We start from the raw sequence: 26,754 nt of genomic DNA, 5'->3' as shown, positions 1-26,754 counted from the left end.
TGATCCTGGCGCAGACTTTACTTTTGCCATTACTCTCTTTGCAGGCTACAATAATTAAAAAGTGTATTCATCCGTCTTAATCGTAAAAAGTGGCTGAATTAACCACTTACTTTGGAAAATCTTTTCAATTAACAATTTCTATGGGGGCCCTTTTCTCACCACCACGCTAATCTGGTCGCAGCTTTTGTTTCTACTTTTCTTTTCTTTTTTGACTGTATCGCTATAATTAGGGATAATTAAGTCACAAAGATGAAAGAAGAGAATATTTAATTTCTTTAATTTGAGTTTACGTTAGAGTAAGTTCTTATTATTCGGATTAAAAATAAGAAAAAATGGTTTTGGAAAGATTAAGATTTGTGGATTGAAAAATGATTTTTTTTTATAAGAAAGTTATTAAGCATAGTTATATCAACCTACTAGGTTATTAGCGACATATTATACAGTGATGAGCACGCTAATAAGCATCAAAATAACGCAAAAGAGATATCATATTAAGTTGTGAGATAAAAAGATATGAAACTAGTAGAGGTGGGAAACTTAGCGATAGAGACCTATACATTTACATTAAGTACCTTAAAATGGGGTGTAGTTGACCGCTGGGGTGAATTTTACTGAAAAGTTCGAAAATTACTCCAACATGCTTATTTTTTTGGTTATTAATATTAGTAAATTTTATGCTAATTCTGTTCATTGTAAATGTATGTTGAACATATTTTATGTAAAAATTAAGAGTTTTTTTTTCTTGTATATACCAAAAACGCGGCCTCGAAATTATTAACTTAATTTGTAAGAAAATGAATATTCTTAAACTTTGTTATAAAAATCATTATACTAAAAATACTTTTGGCAACTGTTGGTAATATTTCAACGAATCATTAACAGTAGATAAAAATACCAGTTACTAATTTTGAATGATTTTTTAAGTTTCGTTACAATCTTCCACACATCTTATGGAAAATATAATGTCACTCAAATTCAATAAAATTTATACGATTAGATTCGTTTTAATATAACGATCAATTCTTATCATTGCGCCAACTCTTATTTATGATTATTTACGGCGCAAATTGCAATTAAAGTTTATCGAAATCACATTTTTGGAGTCCATAAAATGTTAGTTTACAATCATTATTGCTCTGAGTGCTATTCATAACAGCTTAAATCCCGCTGGGCCTAAGCGGATTAGTGAAACTAATCCGCTGATTTATGGAGTACCGAAAATCTGGGTATTTTAAAATATTTTTCTCTCTCTAAGTTATGTACCTACCCATTTGATTTCAGATTTATTTATATCAATTTCTGCTCTTATTTTTGAAAATAGAGAGTTGGCGCAATGATAAGATTTGATCGTTAATTTAAAACGAATCTATTGGTATAAATTTTATTGAATTTGAGTGACATTATATTTTCCATAAGCTGTGTGCGATGTCCTTTGTCAACTTATGCACTTTTCGCTTAAATTTGGGGCGAAGTTGACCGCCGGAGTGAAGATGTCCATCAGGTCAAAACTTGCAAGACCTACATTGAATCGACTCTGCTTTATTGTTTTGTAGTTTGAAACGCGGACGGGAGCTGACGTGTAAAATATTTTTAAAGATAATTACCTACTTATCGACAACAAATTTGTAAAATGCCAAGGGCGTATAAGCATAAGGATAAGAAGACCATGAACTTGCAGACATTTAAAGTAAGATTGCTGAGGAAACAGAGTACTTTCACATTAATAACATAGAAGCAGATTCATATCAAACTAAGAAGAATATTAAACATTTTGGAGGACAAATTTCAGCAATTAAAGATGATGAAGCTAATGTTAATTTCCTAAAACCCTCAAATTGGGAAAATTTAAATGGCCTGATATTCTTGACGAAGACAATGTTCTTGCCTCTAAGTAACATAATAAAAGTATTAAATTCGCTAAAAATTTGCCGAAGAGGCGAGCTGTGTTTTGTTTTGGACTTGTCCGCATATAATTTTAAATAAGTATTATTTTAAATAAGTAAGTCTTTATGTAATAAAAAGTTGATTAAAATGTTTATTATAATTTAAAATCATTTTAGTGCGTTTATCTTCACCCCAGTTAACTAAAAATCATTTTTATTAAGTAAAACCATAGACAGTCAGCTTCACCCCATTCGGGGTGAAGTTGACCAAAGAAGCAATTTATTTTTTCTAAGTTTGGTTTTTTAAAATACCCATTGTTTTTTTTTTTACTAAAATTAAAGTTAAGACCTATACATATATTATGCAAAAATATGTGATACATTTTATTTTGTTATCTAGAAGATATCTTTAGTTGAAGTTGAAAAACGGTCAACTACACCCCATTTTACGGTATATTGATTGTTTCCCACCTTTAGATGTATCAGAGGAGTATGTCAAGTAAAACTGTCAATGTCACAGTGGCAGTTGCCAAACTCTTCTGTTACGTCTAAAGATGGGAAATAATCAGTATAATGTAAATTTATAGGTTTCTATCGCTAAATTTCCCACCTCTACTGGTTTCATATTTTTTATCTCACAACTTAATATGATCTCCTTCTTTTAAGTTATTTTGTCGGTTATTAGCGCACTCATCACTGTAACATATACATGAGATAATTAATTGCCTTATAAACATTATATTTTGTTCTTCTTCTGCTAAAAGTACCTATCCGTTTCGGATGTTGGGGATCATCATGGCTATCGTGACTTTGTTTACCGCAGCGCAGAACAGTTCAGTGGTAGTCGTGTTATACCACTTTCGTAAATTTTGAAGCCAGGAAATACGTCTTCTTCCCGGTCCTCTTTTACCATTTCCCTTCCCTTGGAGAATCAGTTGGAGAAGGCCGAAGCGTTCTTAATTTCTCCTTACATGTCCTATATATCCTAATTTTTTAGTTTTGATGGTCATTAGAATTTCCCACTCTTTCCCCATTCTACGCAGGACTTCCACATTAGTAATTCGGTCAACCCAGGATATACGTAAGATGCGCCTATAACACCACATTTCGAAAGCTTCAAGCCGATTCATAGATGCAACAGTTAGTGTCCACGCTTCCATTTCGTAGAACAGAACTGTGAATATGTAGCTTTTTAACAAGACGGTATTTTGTTTTTAATGATATTGTCTCTTGACTGTTGAAAATGTTTATTTTGTATATTTTGTAAATGTCTATTTTGTTGTTTATTAATTTCTTTCAGAAATTTTACCAATTGTTAAATTTTACACTTCTCTCCTAAGATTTCACTTGTTGATCCGATGATGTGGTTGGTCTATCTTTGTAACTGGTATCTTGGACACCCAGCAAGGACAGGCTTAACACTGAGTGGAACATTACAGTTATCATACGTATAAAGTGGGATTAGTGTGACCAATTACAAGAATAAAAAACCGCTAAACGCCGTAAAAATTGAGTGGCGCATACAATATTCCAGCTACAAAAGATCTGATGTGAATATTATGGGGCGAGAAAATGTATTTTAATTTTGATGCAAAATAAAATTTTAGTTTTATTTTAAAAGATTTTTCCATAATATTTGCTAAATTTGAAGTAAAACGCGCCACAAAAGAGTAACTTTGATACAGTTTGAATTTTGAAACTCTTTTGTAGCGCGTTTACTTCAAATTTAGCAAAAATTATGGAAAAATCTTTTAAAATAAAACTAAAATTTTATTTTGTATTAAAATTAAAATACATTTCCTCGCCCCATAATATTCACATCAGATCTTTTGTAGCTGGAATATTGTATGCGCCACACATTTTTACGGCGTTTAGCGGTTGTTTATTCTCGTATCAAGAATTTTTCAATTTTTTTTTATAAATATGTATGAAGTTGAATGCAATGTTTCTCGATTACACGTTAAGCTTTATAAATGGTCGCCTTTGTCGCATTATCTCCCAAATGATCTATCTAGTGTCCATCGAATGTACACTAGATTATTTTTATTCGAAATAGATTCAAAAAAATTATTGGGATGGCCGGTTAACGAACTCGGATTGCCCGTTGCCAGATCAAATTTAGCGTCGTAACCACTACAACTACATAAACCATTTCGGGAATAATCGTTAATTTTACTATACTTTTGTAGCTTAATAACTTCTAAACGGCTAAACCGATTTTGATCACCAAACATGAGTTTGAAACGTATTGACAAGTAGTATCTGATGCATCTAAGGTCAAGTATGATAACTGAAGCTATTACAGGAATTATTAAGCTTGAAAAACCGTTTTTCCCATAGGAAATAGATTTGATCATATTTATGAAGCCTATAACTTAAAAATTCGAATCTTCCCGGATATGAGGTATACACCGTCTGCCGTCTGATTCGTCTAGAGTCCTTCTACAAATGCTCAGTTATTGGCGCAATTCGTAGGTTGAAATTTTGAGTAATAAAAATTTTCAAAGTTTAGTTTTTCAGTTTTTCGGCGATACTGAGCCGTGTGTATGTCTGATCCTGACGGCTTAAACACCATTTGAAAGCTTAACTCAACACTATTCATTTGGTGTATTTGCGGTTCTCCTGTCTCTTCTTGAACCGAAGATATATATACCCCCAAAAAATATGCCGTTTTGTACCTACCAAGTCCTATTATGGGTGGTCAAAAGTCACAAACTACACCAGTTCTGAATGGGCACTGACCCCGTCTTCAACCACAGAAAAAAAATCAGATCGGTTTAACTTTTCCAGTTACATACATACATACATACATACATACATACATTTACAAATATTTTCCCTTTTTTTAAATAGAGATTGAGTCATATTTCTGAGCTCGGTAACTTTTGAATGGTATTATACCTATTATACTATAATAGGTAACCTATTTTCAAAATGAGACATGCGTTGGAAAGGTACTGATGAGTACTATTAGAAGCCGCAAAGGTCGGACTTAAATTTTCAAAGTTTTTGGGAGTTTTGGGGACGAGAACTAAATATGAAGGGCCGTAAAATCCACACCCTTGGACCAAAATGGATGGTTGATATATGAATGGGTGAGTCTTTTCCTGAACTTTAAGATGCGAGTTGGTACAATTTTCAATTCCGTCAGATTTATAAAATCGAAAATTTCGTAATATATAGTGTCGCGTGTAGGGGGGTGTGGGTGTGCACCACTGGCGAGAACTGCCGTTCTCTGGTAATATGCCCGTGGGTAAGTCGGGTATGTCCTAGACGAAGTCGAATAACAACGACTTAATGAGTTCTGTTGGAAATTTGATATTTCCACGGTTTTAGAGATGTTTTCACTTCGTGAAGTTTTGAAGTTGAACTGTCCTGCTGATTTTGCCACAAATTTTTGACCGTCACCTTAACAAATTCATTCCTAGCTATAAACCATTCCAAATGCGATCTTTAAACAGGATAATGCAAGACCTCATATTGCCCGTGAAACCACGGAGTTCGTACAAGAATCTGGTATATTGACTTTGGAGTGGCCATCAAGATCAGCTGATGTGTCACCAATCGAATATGTGTGGGATATGGAAGATCGAAACCTTAATCGATTGCCAGGTCCTCCAGCAAACTTAGAAGACCTGCGGCATACCGTAAGCAAAATCTGGATGAGTATTCCGCAATATGATATAGACCACTTAATTCGATCTCTGTCCCATAGAGAAAGAAAATCAAGGAGGAGCACCTCATTATTAATTTTTTGACGAAAATGACATTGCAAATTTGTTTATATTGTTAACAAATAATAATATTATAATGTATATAGACCAGGACAGATCTGTGAAAAATCGTCTATTTTTGGATATGCGAGGTGGCATTCGGATTTTTGCACATAAAGTTAGGTGACAACTACAATATTAAAAATTGACTTATGCTCCTTCTCAAATATGCCCGGAACATTAATAAAAAAATTAAAATATTTAAAAATTTCGAAAAACATCAATGTTTTTCTACTTTCTTTGCTTATAACTTTAAAACGATTCGTTTTGGAACAAAGTCGTAGCAAAATAAAATAAAGATTATTGAATTTTTATGATATACGACTGGTTAAAAATGTCTTTAATTATTACCCTTTCTGCAAAATAGCAATAACTTCAAAATAAGGGGGCAAAATAAGCCTGTTTTTTTTCATTGTTTTTAACCACTTTGCTTGCACTTGGAACCTTCGTAATTTGCTTAGAAAATTCACATAACATACTTGAATCGTTCACCAAATTTCATTAAAATCGACCTGATAGATTTTGCATAATAGTTTTGCAATCTAACTTTTTTTTAAAATGTTCAAACTTTTTAAAAACTTTCTAAACAAAAAGTAGACCATTTAGAAGATTGCTAATTTTTTACATATAAAGAGGCTCTCTACCTATCTAATACAGTTTACAGAATTAAAATCGGTTTATTTAAGCGGCCTCAGCACTGTTTTAAAGTTATAAACAATTTTTTGGTCTATAAACAAATACAGTGAGGAGAGTTGAGTTGGAATAAATTCATTTTCTCGAGAATGGGAGATAAATCCCGAAACAGGTCGATTTTTATTTTTAAATTCTAGTTTTTTGGTATATATATCGTACTAGTGACGGCCTCCATCTTTTCGTGATGACGTAATCGATAATTTTTTTAAACGAGAATAGGGGCCGTGTGATAGTCCATTCGAAAGGCTATTCAATTGTGTATCCAATAATATAAACATTAGCATAATTATTTATACAGGGTGCCCAAAAAAATTTTTTGAATTAAATTAATTCAGACAAAAAAAGAATGTAGGTAATTTATTTAATTCAACATACATTTTACTGCAATCAGAAAACAGAGAAATAATATTAATTTGAAAAATAAATATTGCTTTTCGCTTAAATTAAATGTTCAAACTGCTAAGATTCTGGTGGGTGGCAACTTTAATATTGAATTTAAGCGAAAAACAATAGTTATTTATCAAATAAACATTTTATACTGTTTTAGGACAACAGTCAAATGTATTTGGGATTAAATAAATTATTTAACGTTTGGGCACCTTGTATAAATAATTATGTTAATGTTTATATTAGTGAATAGCGAATTTAATAACCTTTTGAATGAGCTAGCACACGACCCCTATTCTCATTTAAAAAAAATCGTCGATTACGTCATCACACCCAGATGGATGACGTCACTAGTATGATGTATATGCCAAAAATTATAATTTAAAAATGAAATTCTGTTTCGGGATTTATCTCCAGAGTCGCCCATTCTCGAGAAACAACTCAAACGTCCTCACTGTATTTGTTTATAACCCAAAAAATTGGATATAACTTCAAAACAGTGCTGAGGCCGCTTTAATAATCCGATTTTAATTATGTAAAGTGTATTAGATAGGTAGAGAACCTCTATATGTAAAAAAATTAGCGAACTTCTAAATGGTCTACTTTTTGTTCAGAAAGTTTTTAAAAAATTTGAACTGTTTTAAAAAATTTAGATTGCAAAATTATTATGCAAAATCTATTAGGTCGATTTTAATGGAATGTGGTAGACGGTTTAAGTATGTTGTAAGAATTTTCTAATCGAAAAACGAAGGTTCTAAGTGCAACCAAAGTGGTTGAAAAACATTGAATAAAAACAGGCTTTTTTGCCCCCTTATTTTTAATTTATTGCTATTTTGCAAAAGGGGTAATAGTTTAAGACATTCTAAACCAGTCGTGTATCATACAACATTCAATTATCTTTATTTTATTTCCGTACGATTTTGTTCCAAAATGAATCTTTTTAAAGTTATAAGCAATGAAAGTAGAAAAAAATCGTTGTTTTTCGAAATATTTAAATATTAAAATTTGTTTATTAATGTTCCGGGCATATTTGAGAAGCATAAGTCAATTATAATTATTGAAGTTGTCACCTAACTTTATCTTTAAAAATCCGAATGCCACCTCTCACATCCACCTCAAAACAGATTTGGCCTAGTCTAATACTTCTATAAATAAATATTTATTTGTCTATCTATGTAGGTGTTGCATTTTTTTAACAATCAATATCATTTCGGTTAACACCTGTATATTTTTACATGTCTAAATTCACACTTCAAGAACAAAAATAGCAATCAAAGCATAAATCTCAATATACTAACCTCAAATTTAAGTATAAAAGCCAGAATTCAGAGCCAAGCAAATCCCTTAACATTTTCAAAGAAAAAAGTGAAAACAGTAAAAACCATCGAGATTTTTCAATCAATTGGGGACTCAAAGCGCTAGAGATTTGCTCAAATCATTTGTTTAAGGCCGCTACAGGCTCTTTTGGGATTTCGACATCCGTGATGGTGAATAGAGTGGAAATTCAGTTTTTAATTATTGGGAATTTTAATGTTACACTGCTTTTTTTATCTTAATTGTAGATTTTTGGTTCTTATTATTAGAAAATTATGGAATTGCTCGAGAAATACACTTCTAAATAAAAACCAGTACCAGTTTGCAGTACGAATTGCTGATAACTAGGATGACCTACACAGGCAGCATTTGAGAATATCAGTAGAAAAAACTAAATGTATAGTTAAGTAAAGAGCCGCGTAGATGCAAGTTAGAAATGGACGACAAAATTGTAGAACAAGTAATAAAATTCAATTACCTATGAGTAGAAATCACTAGAGACAGGAATATAAGAACAGACACCACAAGGCAAGCAACAAAAACAGCAAGAGTATGTGGTTGCCTCCGAGAAACCATATGGAGAAATAAATATCTGACCACGGAAAGCAAAATAAAAGTATACAAGACAACAGTAAGACCTATCCTAACATAATATGCAGCGGAGACAAGGACCGATACAATAAAGACGAAACAACAAATCAACTATATATATCGAAATGAAGGTATTAAGGTCAATAGCGGGCATATTATTAAGAGACAGACAAAGCAACAGAAGTACACACATGTCCAAAAGTTTGGAATATGTACAAATAATATATCTATGCCTATGGTGGTTTCAAAACTGTTGTTGATGTTCATTTTAGAGCGGTTTTAAATGAAAATGATAAAAAAAATTGAATCGTTTTTTATCATTTTAGTCACATGCAACTGATTACCGTATTTACACATTATCTCAGTCTTTGTTTAAATTTTAAATGAACCATTTAAAAATACCTAGAGACGTGATATCTCATTTTGGCAGATCTAGAGTAATTGCTTTGTGAGAACAGGGCTTTATTCAAAGTAATATCGCGAGTATTGTTGATGTTACTCAGAGTTCTGTATCGAAAATTAAAAAAAAATTCCAAGATACAAAGACGTGAAGGATCACCCACAAAGTGGTAGAAGTCTATGTACAACAGCAGCACGAGATCGGCAGATATCATTGATGGCTCGAATAAATCGTCTGGAATCTACAAGTGACAAGTGTACAAGTATCTACAATCTGCAAGTATTTATATTTAGAGAATTGCTAGACTTCAAGGACTGAATATTTCACGGCAAACAATAAGGCCATCCGCACATGGAGCGACGCTCGAAGTAATCGACTCGATTCCAATCGCGTAGATCTCTCCCCGTCACTTAAGTTCCTTCGTTGTGGCATTGAGCTCCGTACACGGAACGTTTAGGATTGCAAATCTCGTCTTGTACGACTCTCGTTCCATGCGATCTGAATCGCACGAGAAAGTTCGAGTGAGATGCACGTTTACAGTCATTATTTTATTTGTTTGCTTCGTTTTTGTTGATTTTTGCCCTAAATTAAATTTAATCTTTTTAAAGATCGGTGACTGTTATGTTCGTTGATTGTAGTACTATTAGCTTTGTGGAAATATATTGTTTGTAATGTAAAATTCCGAAAACATTGAACTTCTGTTTCTAGGTGTTTATTATAAAATTAGTAAAAAAATACCCTCAACTGTATAATGCAACTGTATAAAAATATAATAATACCGTACTTTTCACAGATCAAAATAGTCGTTTTGGTTACTATATAAAAAATGCGTTAATTTATAAAAACAGAATCGACTAGTGTTTGGAGGGCAATCGCTTGTTTCGCAGGGTTCGTACAAGACTAGCAAGACGCGCGAACTTCGAGACGTGTCTTCGATCGACCCATGTGCGGACGGCCTAACACGATGAACGCCGTCCGCACATGGGGCGACGCTCGAACTACTCGACTCGATTCCAGTCGCGTAGGTCTCTCCCTGCCAGTCAAGTTCCTTCGTTGTGGCATTGAGCTCCATACACGGAGCGTTTAGGATTGCAAATCTCCTCGTCTTGTACGACTTTCGTCGCTTGCGATCTGTAGCGCACGCGAAAGTTCGAGTGAGATGCACGTTTCCAGTCATAATATTAGTCCAAGTAATGAAGCTTAAAATAGGACAAAACCTCGCAATTTTTACAGAATGGATCGATTTGCTTGAAAATTTGAGAATAAGTAGTGGATAGTCCAAGGATTAAAATCTATATGATGCCAAAAGGCGCTTTTACCATGGGGGCGGTTGCCACCCCATGTCGTGGGTGAAAATTTTGTATTATATTTTGACCGCAAAAGTTGGTAAAAACATTCATTCTAAGCAAAAAATGTTCTATACATTTTTTTGATAAAATTAATAGTTTTCTATTTATTCGCTATCGAAAGTGTTAGTTTTATATTAAAAAAATTAATGTTTTTAATCAGTTTTCTGCAAATAACTCAAAAAGTTTTTGTTTTATCAAAACCACTTTGCTTAAAAAAATGTACCTTTTGAAAAAATCAACAAAACCGTGTTTTTAAATTTTCTTTAAGACCAATAGTAATCGAGGTATACTTTATTATATGTTAGGGCTTCTTCGGCAAATGCTAAATACTGTAGTTTCAAAGTCAAAAGACGGGAAAAATATGCATTTTTCGAGGATCGCTTGTTTAAACTAATTTGAAGTATTTAAAAATATCTATCTTCAACAATAAAAAAAAAAGTCTTTAGCTCAAAAATTAGGTGGCTTATAATGAAAAGAATTTCAGACCCTATATTTTTCAGCGAAAAAGTGATCGAAAGCAAAGAACAAGAAGTTTAACTGGTTTAGAATGATTAGTTTTAAAGAAAATGGAGTCAAAAGCAAATATCGAATTTTTGAAGTTTGGTAAAAAATTCCTTTTCTTCAGAATAGAAAGATTATAATCAGAGATACAAAAAAATATTTAAATATAAAATTGTAGGTTATTTAATTTTCAAGAACTTGGTTTGCAAAAATTTTCTCTACGGTAAAAATTGAGTGAGCTATTGACAATTAAATCTTGTAATAACATGCAAAAATCACCTTTACCAACCCTTTCAAAGTCACCACTTTTTGCGACTGAGGATTTTAAAAGGATTTGGTTTTAACAATCTTATAGATCTTGTAAAAACCTACCAAATTATTTTTTAACAAACTTTCTAAGATAAAAATTAAAAAGGTTACGGTTAAAAAATCAATATATTTTTTTCAAAACAAAAAAAAAGAAATCCAATTGGAAGCATAATAATATAAGTTAGCTTTGCTTTTAGTCATTGGTCTTATTAATTCTTTTTTATTTATGTATTATTAATAGATTTTAAAAGTTTGACTGGCTTAGAAGGATTAGTTTTTAAAAAACTAGAGTTAAAAGCGAATAACGACTTTTTGTAGTTTGGTAAAAAATGCCATTTTCTTCAAAATAGAAAGATTAGCATCAGATATACGAAAAAATGTTTTAATATGAAATTGTAGGTTATTTAATTCCCAAGAACTTAGTTTGAAAAAATTTTTTCTACGGCAAAAATTGAGTGAATGTTAAATGAGTATAATATCGAAAAACATTGATTTTTTCTATATAAAACTAACACTTTCGATAGCGAATAAATCGAAAAGTATTAATTTTATCAAAAAAATGTATAGAACATTTTTTGCTTAGAATGAATGTTTTTATCAACTTTTGCTGTCAAAATATAATAAAAAATTTCCACCTTTAAGATGGGGTGGCAACCGACCCCATGGTAAAAGCGCCTTTCGGCATCATATAGATTTTGATCCTTGAACTATCCACTACTTATTCTCAAATTTTCAAGCAAATCGATCCATTCTGTAAAAATTGCGAGGTGAAATGCTTCGGTTCCTGGACTATATAGGAAGTTTATTTTATTTGTTTCCTTCGTTTTTTGTTGTTTTTTTGCGCTTAATTAAATTGTAGTTTTATTTAAAGATCGGTGCATGTTATGTTCGTTGATTGTACTCCTACCTACTGTTTTGTGGAAATATATTGTTTGTAATTGAAAATTCTGAAAACATTGAACTTCTGGTTCTAGGTGTTTAATATAAAATTCGTTGGGGTAGTAGAAAAAGGTCCTCAGTATAATGCTGATTGTATTCAAATGCAACAATACCGTACTTTTCACAGATCGAAATGGTCGTTTTGGTTGATATATAAAAATGCGTTATTCCTGGTTGGAAGATGTAAGCAAACTGAATAGACTAGTGTGCGGAGAGCAATCGCTTGGGCCGCAGGGTTCGTACAAGACGAGTATAAAAGGATACGTTGTCGTAATGGGGTAGTTACTCTGAGAAGAGGGTTGGTTGTTAGGAATACACTATTTGTCCATACTTTATTTATTGAACACTACTAATTATTATCAGTAACAAGTTGGGTACTTAAAGTAGAACCATCTGCGAGTGCATCTGGATTAAGAATGATATTTAATTAACGAATCAATTAGAATGAATGAATCACGGTGCCTTCATGTATAAGTATATAAACAAACTTGTAACATGTAGTTTGTTTATATTGCCGATTCAGCTTGACCATGACATACGAAAATATAAATTAGTTGACTATGCATTATTGTCGACTGGTGCTTCTAACAAATCTAGGTCACCTACTAAAATGTAAACAAATGTGTATGTTTTGGTTTTGTTTCTAGTACATTTAAGAATTAAATGAATATGTCTTGATCTCAATTTTGGATGTTGATAAACCTTTACATCCATCTCCTTCGGGAAATTTTCTGACTACATGCAAGGAAGAAAATTGTTGTGCTCCACCAACTGATTACTTTAAAAGATTTATACGAATATGTACAAATACAAAATACAAATATAATATATACAAATATACAGCTTATTACCCTATAAAAGTTGCCATCAAACATCGTCTATTCTTACTTATTACTTCCTTATATCTCGCGAAATTCTACACTCAGAAATTGTAATGTATATTTTATCTTTTCTCGATTTAAAATAAAATTATAACTTTAACTCCTACATTTGAACTTACTTTTTAATTATACTTCTTTCACTTTTAAAATAATTATTTGATTTTCTGACCTTTTACATATTCTTCAATTAAACAAATTTTTCCTTTTTCTTCCTCTTCTTCTTGTCTGGTACTTTACAATACATATTTTCATCTTCTTTATACTTAGAACTTTCGTCATAATGTACTATTAAACATAGTTCTTCTTCTTCATATTTCTTCATTAAACTCGTATTTACTTCACATATTCTTCCTTTTCTAACCCTTACCTACTCGGCGGGATTTTCGCAGCTTTAAATCCTTGTATTTGCTTCCGGTCCTTTCTCCACGTCCTTAGTCGTGGGAAGGTTTATTCCAAAAAGACAAAATGGATATTTGTGCGCTTTAAAAAAAATCTTCTACATTTTGCATCCCTAAATTCCTGTCTGATCCGAACTGCTCAGTCTTGATGAGAGTCGGTTAGCTTCAAAACATGAAATGAGCATGCTAAATTCTTCTGATGTTCATTTTGTACCATTTTCCTTGACAAGAGTGTGTTTTTTCTGAATTGTCTTTAATTAAGTATGCTTCTAATAAATTTAAAAAAAATCAATTGTCTACTTAATTCATCATAAAACATTAAAAAAATCATATATACATATACTAAAATTCAACCGATACTAAAAACTTGAAATCAAAAATCTTATAGTCGGTATCAAAAATTTAACATTCAATAAAAATTCGAAAGAAATTGGTAATAAAAATAGACTATATTTTATTAAAAAAAAAATCATGAAAAATCTATTTACCTATTCTACCATTATTCTATCTAGCTAGGACTATTCTTTTTCAATCCTATCTATCTATCTAACATCTAACACCTATCTATCTAGCATCTATCTATCTAGGGTTAGTTTTCTTAGCTAGGTTATTTTTCTTATCTAGGTTATTTTTCCTATCTAGGTTATTTTTCCTATCTAGGGCCCTATACTATGTGCACGTACTACCTATAAAATTAACCTAAAAGTTAAGAACGAGAAAAACTTATGAATAAATGCTACATAAATAATGTGAGTTTTTGCTATCTACTAAATAATAGTTTTTTCTCACTTAGTTCGCGCAATTAGTCACTTTATATACCGTCACAACGAAAAAGTCTCTATTTCTCTGATTGAAATACAGTCTTGCATGACCTCATTTGACTTAAATAAGTATATTAGCATCATAGAAACTTAAAGTTAGTTTACATAATAAAAATTTAAAGTAACTTTATATTATATTAATTGTCTCTATGTTACCTGAAGCAATACAAAGTATTCTTGTTAAATAGTACTTTTTACTGTACAAAAGTCTCTTCAATTATTCGGTTTTCCATATCTTTGTCATTAAATCTTCTTTACCTTAATCTTAATAACATATCTATAAATATGATATTATGATAAGTCTTATTTGTCAATCTTTTTTTTTGTCCTTTTCCCTCCAATGGGATTTTCTTGTTAATATATAAACTTTCTTACGTCATTATAACTTATAAGTCTTTATTTTTCTTCTTACATCATTACTTTTACATCATTTTCTTACATCATTTCTTCATAAATTCATTGTATAAAAATTCTTGTATATCCTTGTATATAAATAATTTAATATATTTTCCGTAGTCATATTTTTAATTTTCGTCTTTAATGTTTCTTTGTCTTGTCATTGGTAAAAAAAATTCTCTAAATCTTGATTCATCGGTCCCATATATCGGAACTCATATTTTCCATGAAACTTATTCTCGTCCATTATGTTTGTATTTCCTTTTTCTTCTTTAAACCGTTTATTTCTTTGTCGTTTCTTATATTCTCAATAATATTATTTCAATATATTCTCAAAATTCTTCATTATCGTAATTAATATTTTTAATTCACCTTTCCTAGTGTATAATTTAAGTAATTTTGTATGTCTTATGTAATGCGTAAAACTCTATTCAGCAAATTCCCGATGTATCTATTTCTGACTCGTTCAGGGTCAGGTATGTAACAACAATATAATATACTTTACGCAAAATAAAAGCCTGATATAGCGTTTCCTTAAATTAAAAATATTATGTAATTTTAGACTCCAAATAATGCTTTGACATTCTCTCTATTAGAATTATAAACAAAATGCATTTGTTTTCATTAAAAAATAAACTTAGTATCAATAATGATCTGTATGTACAATGAAAACTATAAACTAGATTATTGAATATACCTCTAAAACTTAAAAAAAAATGAAAACTTGTCCTAATTTATCAATATTCAATAAAAACTAATTCTAATAATTTCCAAAATATTTTTTATATTTTATGCATTTAAGTTATATTAATAAAAAAATTTCGTGTATGTGAGACTGTATGCAATGAAAAAAATAGCTCAAAAGTTACTCACGCGTACACTATTGTCATTGTCCACTATTAATTTTCCATGAAGTCTGGTCCTCTTGACGTTGGGCGTGGCTCCTATGTCTCCAAACCTCGTTCCTTACGTCATCTACCCTGCGGCTACGTCTCTCCAAAACCATCTCATACTCCATCTATCCATTTTTTTCTTCTCTTCCAATTTTTTGCTGCCATCTTTCTGGTTTCTCCCTACCTCAGAAGTCCAGTTCGTCACTCAGGTCGCCATATAAAAGAATACGTTGTCGTAATGGGGTAGTTACTCTGAGAAGAGGGTTGGTTGTTAGGAATACACTATTTGTCCATACTTTATTTATTGAGCACTACTAATTATTATCAGTAACAAGTTCAATTAGAATCAATTAGAATGAATCACGGTGCCTTCATGTATAAGTATATAAACAAACTTGTAACATGTAGTTTGTTTATATTGCCGATTCAGCTTGACCATGACATACGAAAATATGAATTAGTTGACTATGCATTATTGTCGACTAGTGCTTCTAACAAATCTAGGTCACCTACTAAAATGTAAACAAATGTGTATGTTTTGGTTTTGTTTCTAGTACATTTAAGAATTAAATGAATATGTCTTGATCTCAATTTTGGATGTTGATAAACCTTTACACGAGCAAGACGCGCGAACTTCGAGACGTATCTTCGATCGACCCATGTGCGGACGGCCTAAATGCTGTAAATTTGTATCCTAGAAGACCCTTACATATTCCTAAACTAACCTACCAACACAAAATAGTAACTAATATCAGATAATAGTAACTAATACCAGATTTTTGTACGAACTCCATGGTTTCACGGGCAATATGTGGTATTGCGTTATCCTGTTTAAAGATCGCATTTGGAATGGTTTATAGCTAGGAATAAATTTGTTAAGGTGACGGTCAAAAATTTGTGGCAAAATCAGCAGGACAGTTCAACTTCAAAACTTCACGAAGTGAAAACATCTCTAAAACCGTGGAAACCGTGGAAAGAACAAAACTACAAGATTTCAGAACTGAAGGAGGGATGCCATCGTGACCTAGTCCCTTGGTTATGTCAATATTAGCCATCTCCTCATAAATGGTTTATATAGGAATATTATAATCAGAGATACAAATATGATTAAATGAGGGTTTACTTTGCGGATTGATATTTCTGTCAGTGTAAATTGACTGAAAATATTCCGCAAAAACATCAGGCAGATCAGGTCCCAACTGACATTCTTTATCTTTAAAGAACAACAAAGGTGGTAATTCATTTCCACTTTGCTTGCTCTTAACAAAGTTCCAGAATTGCTTTATATTTCTTTGATCTGTTAAAGAAAATTCAGATTTTTCAACGAACTCTAGGTAGCACAATTGAAATAAGTTTTTACACTCAGCTCGAAGTATGCTCTAATCAACATAATTACCTCTTAACCCTGAATTTTTAAATCTTTTGTGAGCCTGTTTTTTTCTGGATTGTCAGCTGCTTTAACTCTGGGGTAAACCATAATGGAAATATTTCTTTTAGATACTTTTTTTTGAGGAATTACAGCATGAACAAAAAAGTACAGAATATCATAAAAAATGTTTACCATATTATTGACTGATTGACTGATTGAGTGATTTAATAATAATTCATCCTAATTAATTAAACATTCATTTAAGAGAGTTAAATCAGCTGATTTAAAATCATAATAAAATATGTCATTCTGAGGACTGCTCTCATTTGTGTGATTCGTATTGTTCTTAATCTGAATGTTCAATGGAGGATGATATCTATCAGCTGGTACCAATGGGTCGTCGCTCAATGTAACAGAAGTATTTTCATTAGTGGATAGTATCAGATCCAGGATTCTATCAGTGTTGTTGGGGACTTCATTCACCTGATATAAGTTGTGAAATGCACAAGAGTCTGCTATTAGGGTGACCACATCACTTCTATGATTCCGTTCACCAACCTCCACCACCGGTACTGAACAGAAATCTTCGGTTGACCAAGTGCAATATGGCATATTAAAATCACCACAAATCCATACAGATTCTTCATGATTTTCCATAATACAATCTACCGTGGTAATGAAGTTCTGGTACTTGTTTAATGGAGAATGTGGTGGAATATAGACAGTAGCAGTTATGATCGTGTCCAAACCTGTTCCTGTTTTAACAAATAATTGCTCAATACCGTCTGGGGAGTCTAACATGGAACTTGTAAGATTATTTAATACTGCTATCAGCACACCATCTCCTCTTAACAAATTACTTGTATTTTGGCTTCTATCACATCTGTAAATGTTATAATCAAATAACCCCAATTTACTGTCGCTAATATCATTGGTAAACCATGTCTCAGTTAATATAATAATAGAGTAACAGTTTGCAGTAATACTTGATTGAAGAACATTTAGTTCAGTACATTCAGTACAGTTCATTAGAGGTCAGTCTATCCATACTCCAGTGTAAATATTTATACCATCTTCTCGGCGCGTTTTGATTCAAATACCCGAAACACGGTGTCAGAGGATGGCAAGAGACTCGATTTGAATCAAAACGAAACCGATCATTTTCATTTTTGTTTTAATATTTTATTACATCAATTTACTTGTTAAACTTCTTTTCAAAGCCTAAATGTTTGTTATTATGAAACAATACAAACTCAATATCTTCTCCTAGTAATTGATTAATGACCTCATTTACAAATTCGCGCTCTATTAAATATGCAACACAAACTTTTTTGTATAAGTGTTTGATACTATAGGAAACTACCTACACAGGTTTAATATGCATTGCAAATCGAGCACCCTCAAGTGCGCAAACAATCTTATACAGTCTTAATATAATTCCACGTGCTTCACTTATTTCCAAAAGTTAAACAATACGCTATTCCTGCTTCTTCTAATATCCTGATAGTTCTGGACGTATTTGGAGTTAGTGGTCCAACAAAAATCGTAGGTAGATTTATTTCTCCTTCCCATCACTGGCAGTTAGGAGTTAATGCGTTTTAGGGCATAGCTTGCTACATTAGGCCGCGTTTAGTGAGGGTGCTTAAAGGGGTAAAAAATATTGTTCTGAAAATTCTAAAAAATAAAATTTACTGTTTTGTTAATTGCGAATAAGTCACAATTTTACTTTAAGATCAGGTTTATTAAAGGTTTCGATTTCCACTTCGGAAATCGTTATCAAAATACAAGGCGTTAATAAAAACAAATTTTGTTTTTGTTGCTAATAAAAAAATTCTTCTAATAACTTAATTTTATCTTACTTATTCATATTGACAATTCCGACACTTATGATAAATTTTAAAGTAGACGACTTTCAAGTAATGTTGCCAATATATAAATTTATGAGTTGCGTTTCTAGGACGACTTTATTGGAAGATAATTCATTCGATTACATGAAATCAGCTTTAACTCAAGAATATCCGCAACAAAAAAGTCATAGCATGTGATTTGTCTTTAAAAAGACAACCATAGGCAATGATGATAGTCAAATTCTCGTGTTAGTGAATCCATAGTAAATAACGAGAAAAAAAAAACAGGAAAAAACTTCATGATACTAATTCCGACATGGTAAGTTTACTTACATTCAGTTAACTGTCAAAATGAACACAAAACTTTGATTTTATATGTATGTTATTTTAAAATATAAATGATAATATATCCTCGAAATGTTATTGACTTACCAATCATGATATTTCTTTCTATCGATGTCCTCTTTTAATATGGACAATCACATCCTACTGCATTCTGCTGAGGAATTTGAGACACAATTAATTTTATTTAACATAATTAGTGCTGCTTCTTTAATTTTTCTCGTTTTACCACCGGATTATATTTAAATCTTTCCATTGAATTCTATGCTCATTGTCCCATGCGTGTTTACATATTTGATATGTATCAAATTTTCTATTTTTAAGATAAGACTGATGTTCACTTAAACAAACTGGAACATGAAGTAAAAACCACTTCTATGTAAAAGGTATATTTACTAAAATTTTTTTTTAGAATCCCAATGGATTCAATAAAATGAGTTCATCAGAACGTTTTCAAACCTATCGGTTCATCATCAGTGAATTTGAATACTTGCAAAATAGCCCCAGAACCAAACAATGGTTATGATTATAAATAAATCTACATTATGTTAAAATAAATTTAAAATGGCTAAACGCCGATGTTCAGGGATTAAACCTCTGGGAACATGGTAAAACTCTACCCGAGGACCCAATCAACTATCTTCGGTCAACGATGACTACTGATGAGAGTGTTCCTATGCTTTTTAGATTACGAAAAAGCGTTTGATCGTGTCCAACACCAAAAGCTAATGCAGATCCTCAAGAAACTTGATATAGACCAAAAAGACAAGATGCGTTGAAAACTTACTAGTATTAAACGGCATAATTAAAAATAGACAATTCTATATCCAAACCCATACATATAAGAAGGGGTGTTCGACAGGGATGTGTGCTTTCTCCTCTTTTATTTAACATTTATTCAGAAGCCAAACTTCAAGAGTCTTTGGAAGATGCAGAGATAGGAACCAAAGTGAATAGAGTATTGATCAACAATATACGATATGCTGATGATGGTGTCTTAATTTCTGACAACATAGTCGATCTTCAACAACTTGTCACTATAATCGGAGAAAAGAGTCAGCGAGTGGGACCAGAGATTAATACCATATACAGGGTGAGCCAGATAACTGGCCTATTAGAAATATCTCGAGAACTAAAGGCAACAAAATCATGAAAATTGGAATACAGGGGTTTGACGGATGATCTATTAAATGAAAATATTTTCATCTCTTTGCAACTTCCGGTTATACCGGAAGTTGCTTATAACTTCGTTTTTTTAAATGGGACACCCCGTATATTTTTACATTTTTGGATTCTCTTCGATGTCTTCTTTCTTAAAATATGAGGATTTGTAATGTTATACAGGGTATTTTAAAAGGTAATTACGTTTTTTTATTAAATTCGTAGCAATTTTCACACCCTGTAGAATTGTAGTAGTTTGACAACTAAAACTCTACTTACCTTCAAATGATTTTTAATATAGTCTACTATTGTTAAGAATCATTAGTATAGCTAAATTTTTAATTTTAGTATACAGGGTTGGTCGAAACTCGGAATGAGTATTTTCTGAGTTTTCTTAAATGGAACACCCTGTATTTTAGTATTGTAATGAAATGATATTTTTTGGTACTTTTTTATTTCTTAAGCATTCCCTATACCTTACTGCTTTAATTTGTGCTTAATTGTTAGTCGCACCAACAATCTTAACTACGTAGGTATTTTGATAGCTAACCCATTATTGGTAATTTTAAGGATCAGTCTGGATTAATATGTATTTATTTCTGAAAAATTATTTGTGATTGAATATTTTCACGGCCAACCTAATAAAATTTTACGTATTATTTGTTGCAATTAATGTTTAGATTGAATCACCAATAACTCACAAATTAAAGCAGTTAGGTATAGGGAATACTTATAAAATAAAAAAGTACTATAAAATATAATTTCATTACAATACTAAAATATAGGGTGTTCTATTTAAGAAAACTCAGAAAATATTCATTCCGAGTTTCGACCAACTCTGTATACTTAAATTTCAAAATTAGCTATACTAATGATTCTTAACAATAATAGACTATATTAAAAATCACTTGAACGTAAGCAGAGTTTTTAATGTCAAACTGTTACAATTCTACAGGGTGTGAATGTTGCTACGAAATTAATAAAAAAACGTAAATATCTTTTAAAATACCCTGTATAATGTTACAAAATCTCATATTTTAAGAAAGAAGGTATTGAGGAGAATCCAAAAATATAAAAATATACAGGGTCCCATTTAAAAAAACCAAGTTATAAGCAACTTCCGGTATAACCGGAAGTTGCAAAGAGATGAAAATATTTTCATTTAATAGACCATCCCTCAAAACCCCTTTATTCCAATTTTCATGATTCTGTTGCCTTTAGTTCTCGAGATATTTCTAATAGGTCAGTTATCTGCCTCACCCTATATATAATATCGGTTTACAACGTTCTTCGACGTCTTCCGATTTCCAATCTCCATCTCGTTCTGTCATTCCATAGATCGTCCTCGAGTTCTCTGTCCCTGATTTCTCTATCAACTCCTTCTCTCCAAGTTCTTCTAGGCCTTCCTGGTCTGCGCCTTCCTCTTGGTTGCCATTCGAGGATTTGTCTTGGTATTCTATTTTCCGGCATTCTCCTTACGTGTCCGTACCAGCTGAGTTGTTTCGTCCTGATGTCGTCAACAATAGTATGTGTAACCCCCATGATTTCTCGGACTCTCTCGTTTGTTATTCTGTCGCGTCTAGATATTCCCACCGAACGGCGCCGGAAGTCCATTTCTGTTGCTCTAAGCATTTTCTCTGTTCTGTCTTTTAGGGGCCAAACTTCGCATCCATATGTTGTGATGCTTTCTATTATAGTGTTATATATTCTTTTTTTATTTTCCTTAGAAATATTTTTATCCCACAGTACGCTATTCAGTAAGGATATGCCTTTCCTTCCCTGTATATTTCGTTCCTTAATAGCTGCATCTAATTTTCCGTCTTGAGTGATCTTTACTCCCAGGTATTTGTAGTCTTCACATAATTTTATTTCTTGATTTTCCTCTACTCGGAGGCTATGTTGGTCTCCTCCGATACTCATGTATTCAGTTTTTTCCATATTCACTTCTAGGCCCCACTCTGTAAACTCTTCTAATAGTTTTCGCATCATGTAACTAAGATCTTCGAGATTAATACCAAAAAGACCAAATTCATGATTATCTCCAGAAACTTGGATGCACTTGAAAACTCCACCATAACACTGTATACCCAATCCATTGAAAGAGTTAGCAAATTTAAATACCTGGGAACGTGGCTTTTTGAAGACTAGGCATCGGACAGTGTACTGACCTATTCAGAGTTCGATCTTCAACTGAGACTAAGGTTTACACTAAGTGCTATGCATGGTCGCTGCTGCTATATGGCGTATAGTGCTGAACGCTCAATACGAGGGATATAAACAGATTAGAAGCCTTCAAATTGTGGCTTTATCGCCAAGATTATCGCCTTTATCGCCTAAATTATCAAATTTAGGATTTTCTGGAAACATTTTAAAGTTACTTGAAAGCTATTTAATAGGTAGAAGCCAATTTGTATCATATAATGGTTTCACATCAGAATTAATCTTTACTACATCCGGCGTTCCACAGGGATCAAATTTGGGTCCATTGTTGTTCCTATTATATATCAACGATTTATTTTTAAATATCAATAACAGAAAATTATGTTTTGCGGATGATCTTAAAATATACTGTGAAATTAAAACAATTGCTAACTGTATAGATTTGCAGAACGATCTAAGTTATATAGATACTTGGTGTATAAAAAGCAAACTTTTTCTTAATGTCAATAAATGTAAAGTAGTGAGATATTCTAGAAATGAAAATAAGGTTGATTTTAATTATGTAATTCAGGGGTCAGAACTGGAAAAATGTAATAGCATTAAAGATTTAGGAGTTATATTTGATTCAAAATTAACCTTTAATTACCATATTGAGCAGAATGTATCTGATGCTATGAAAATGTACGGTTTTATCATCAGAAACTGTAGAAATTTTAGCGATGTAAGACCGATTAAACTGCTGTATATATCGTTAGTGCGAACAAAACTAGAATATTGTAGCTTAATTTGGTATCCAATTTATAAATGTTATATGCAACAGATTGAAAAGGTACAACGGAAACTTTTAAAATATTTAGCATTTAAGGTTGATGGAGTATATCCTGCCCATGGTTATGATTACGATTTGTTATGTAACAGGTTTGATATTGTAAGTTTAGAGTTAAGAAGAGTTATATTTTCGGTTTCATTTTTATTTAAGTTGTTACACAACTGTATTGACTGCAGCGATATATTAGACCAAATTAGATTTAATGTGCCACGAATAACTTCCAGGTCAACTATCGTGTTTACTTGTCCACGCGCGAGAACAAACATGTTACTTAAGTCACCGATTTATGTTATGTGCGATAACTATAACAAAATATGCAACCATTGTGATATTTTTTCATGCTCAATTAATAATCTAGTTAATAATGCATTGGTTTATGGAGTACCTTAAATTGTTAATTTTTTCTTATTTATTTTTTTTATTCCTTATTTACATAGTTATTTGTTTAGTTAAATTGTTCTCACTCTTTATTTTCAACATACTGATTATATACTAACTAAAAAAATGTATTTCAATTTTTTACCCTAGAAATGGGAAACTGTTGGGTAATAAAGCTATTATTTATTTATTTATTTATATTTATTTAAGATACCATGAACGGCGAAAGTCACAAATGTAGATGTCCTTAAAAGGATCAACCAAGAACGCCAACTTTTCGAAACCATCAAGAAAAGGAAAACGGCGTATCTGGATCACATCATGCAAAACGAAAAGTACCAGTTCCTTCAACTTATAATCGATGGTAAAATTGAAGGCAAGAGCGGAATAGGACGCAAGAAAACGCCCTGGGTCCAAAGCATAAGACAATGGACAGGAATTAATGACATACAATCTCATACAATTTTTGCTGAAGGTGGGGAAGGAATGTGAAATCATAAAAACAATACAAACGAGAAATCTGGAATATATAGGCCACATAATGAGAGGCGGAAAGTACTCCCTGTTAAATCTCATAATCCAAGGTAAAATCTCACAAAAAATAAATATGGGACGTAGAAGGATTTCCTGGTTACGAAATTTAAGGGAGTGGTACGAGTGCAGTTCAATACCATTGTTCAAAGCTGCAGCCAACGAAGTTAAAATTGCTGTGATGGTAGCCTACCTCCGATAGGAGACGGTACTACAAGAAGAAGAAGAAGAATATCTGATACACATTGCAAGAAACAGATAGTTAATGGAAAATATGATCGCTAACATCCATTAGTGGATCTGCATCTGAAGAAGAAGAAATTCACTTATTCTAACGTTTAAAGATCTTGATGTTTCACCCAAATAAAAGTGTTACATTCACAAGGTATTGTATAGTATAAATACAATCCTTTGTTCCTTTTTGTTTATTGTTAGGTTTAGTTTATTAATTATTAATAAATGTATTATTTTTCTAAGCCACTCCACTAATAAATACGCTTACTTTCCACTCTCTTTCTTTATGCCATTATTAATGTCTAGTGAGATTAGATATTTTCTTTAGAAGGTGTTGATATAATGTGATGGAAATTTCATGGGCCTGGTAAATTTAGTCGATGGTGCTCGTTTTGCCCGTTTTATATTTCTCCAGTTAAGGATAATTGATATGAACACATTTCTTTGTCGTTTTTCCGCAATTTTATCTGAAAATTCGGGAATTATCTTAAAAGAAATGGCAAATTGCGTGGAAGAGAGTTTTTCTGATTTTATCCCTAATACGTACAATTTCTCTTGCCTTTATATTCGCGTTAGAATTGGGCTCTTTGACATTCTACATTTGAATGTATTTAATTTACATTCTGAAGTAGGTATACACGGACCTCTCTTGTATCGAGAACAGGGAATTTTAAACAACTTCCTTGTTATAAAAATAATTATTTGTTCATTGACATACGCCAAACATTTATTTTAACAGTCATCCAATCTGATCATCATCATCATGCAACCTCTTCCGTCCACTGATGGACATGGAGCTCTCCCATTTTTCGCCACTCTCCACGTCTTGTTGCCATTTCTGGAACATTTGTTTAATGTCGTCCATCCAGCGTGTAGTCTATCGCAACATAGGGGGTCCCTTGGGAAATTCTAGCTCGCTGTGATTTGATGGTGGTAATATAGGTTTTTTGGGTCGCTAAATCCAATGGAAGTGGTCTGGAAGCCCAAATATGGTGCGTTTAATTGTTATTAACAAATTACGATAAAATTAGGTATTTTTCAAGTATTATTAGAAGCCCTGTAAAAAAATTGATAGTCTTCTCTGGTGTATTTTTGGTCGCTAAATCGAATGCGACTAGTCGCGATTACTCAAAATATGTTCTTATTTTGTTAATAACAAAATAATTGTTTATTCCGCGAAAAGCTCGAAATAATTCGCTATCTACAGCAAGTTTGTAGTCTTTTTCATAGTATTTTTATACACTAAATCGATTGCTACTTGTTGTGATAGCTTAAACCACGTTCTGACTTTTTTATTAATAAATTATTACAAAAATAACGGTTTACAGTACGTTTACTCACGGTTGCTGCTGTAAATTTAAAAAACCACTTGGATTGACATGAAATTTGGCATACACCTAGCTAACATGTCAAACAAAACAAGTGATGTTGTGCTGATGTGTGCTTTTACCCTGGGGGTGAGTTTCACCCCTTTTCGGGGGTGAAAAAGAAATCTTTAAAATAAGTCCGGAAGTGGATAAACTGATTAATTCTAAGCAACTTTTGTTCCATACAGTTTTTTCACTAAGTCAATACTTTCTGAGTTATTTGTGAGTGAATATACTCATTTTTTAACAAAAAAAATTTGAGACGCCTTTTCGCAAATAACTCAAAAAGTAAATATTTTTCCCAAAAAAAATTTCTTAGCAAAAATATAGACTATAAAAAAGTGATAAAAATGGTGTATGTGTGAGGTCCGTAGACCCAGTAGAACCGGAGTTGTAGCTAATGAAGAACAGGTTCATATTCGTCAAATTCCAAATCGAATATTTCAACATAAAATAACCAAAAAATGAAGCACTTTTTGAACAAAACTCATGACAACTTTTTTAAAACTTTTAAAAAAACTTTATTCTTGTTTTTTTTGAAAAAGTATCTAGTAAACTAGATAACGGAAAACTAAACTAGATAAATTTAGAAAACAGAGATAATTTCTTTTTCTTCTTAAAAAAAAACATGAAAATCACCCCCTAATTAGCATCTTAAATGAAATTAATCGTTACCGCTTCACAAGTTGCTTAATTTATGTTGTATTTATATGATCTGTAAGTTTTCATCAGTCCGAAAGTGCTTATAAAACCACCAACAACGTGGTTTTTTTGTTGAAAAATGAACATATTCACTCGAAAATAACTCGAAAAGTATTGACTTAGTGAAAAACTGTATAAAACAAAAGTTGCTTAGAATTAATCGGTTTATCCACTTCCGGACTTATTTTAAAGGTTTTTTTTACCCCCGAAAATGGGTGAAACTCACCCCCAGTGTAAAAGCACACATCGGCACAACATCTCTTGTTTTGTTTGACATTTTAGCTACTTATATGCCAAATTTCATGT

The 26,754-nt window shown here is 32.0% G+C and overlaps 1 protein-coding gene across 1 annotated transcript in view; it reads right to left on the bottom strand.

Moving 5' to 3' along the window:
- Positions 1 to 19,295, bottom strand: part of LOC114334475 (facilitated trehalose transporter Tret1) — a 102,939-nt gene extending 83,644 nt beyond the window's left edge. The window contains exon 1 of the mRNA XM_028284515.2: positions 19,177 to 19,295. The gene's annotated coding sequence lies outside the window, so the exon portion shown is untranslated. The remainder of the gene's footprint in view (positions 1 to 19,176) is intronic.
- Between the last annotated feature and the right edge of the window lie 7,459 nt (positions 19,296 to 26,754).

The sequence above is a fragment of the Diabrotica virgifera genome, chromosome 8 (genome assembly GCF_917563875.1).
Source record: "Diabrotica virgifera virgifera chromosome 8, PGI_DIABVI_V3a".
Taxonomy (NCBI): domain Eukaryota; kingdom Metazoa; phylum Arthropoda; class Insecta; order Coleoptera; family Chrysomelidae; genus Diabrotica; species Diabrotica virgifera.
This window is presented reverse-complemented; position numbering and strand designations above follow the sequence as displayed.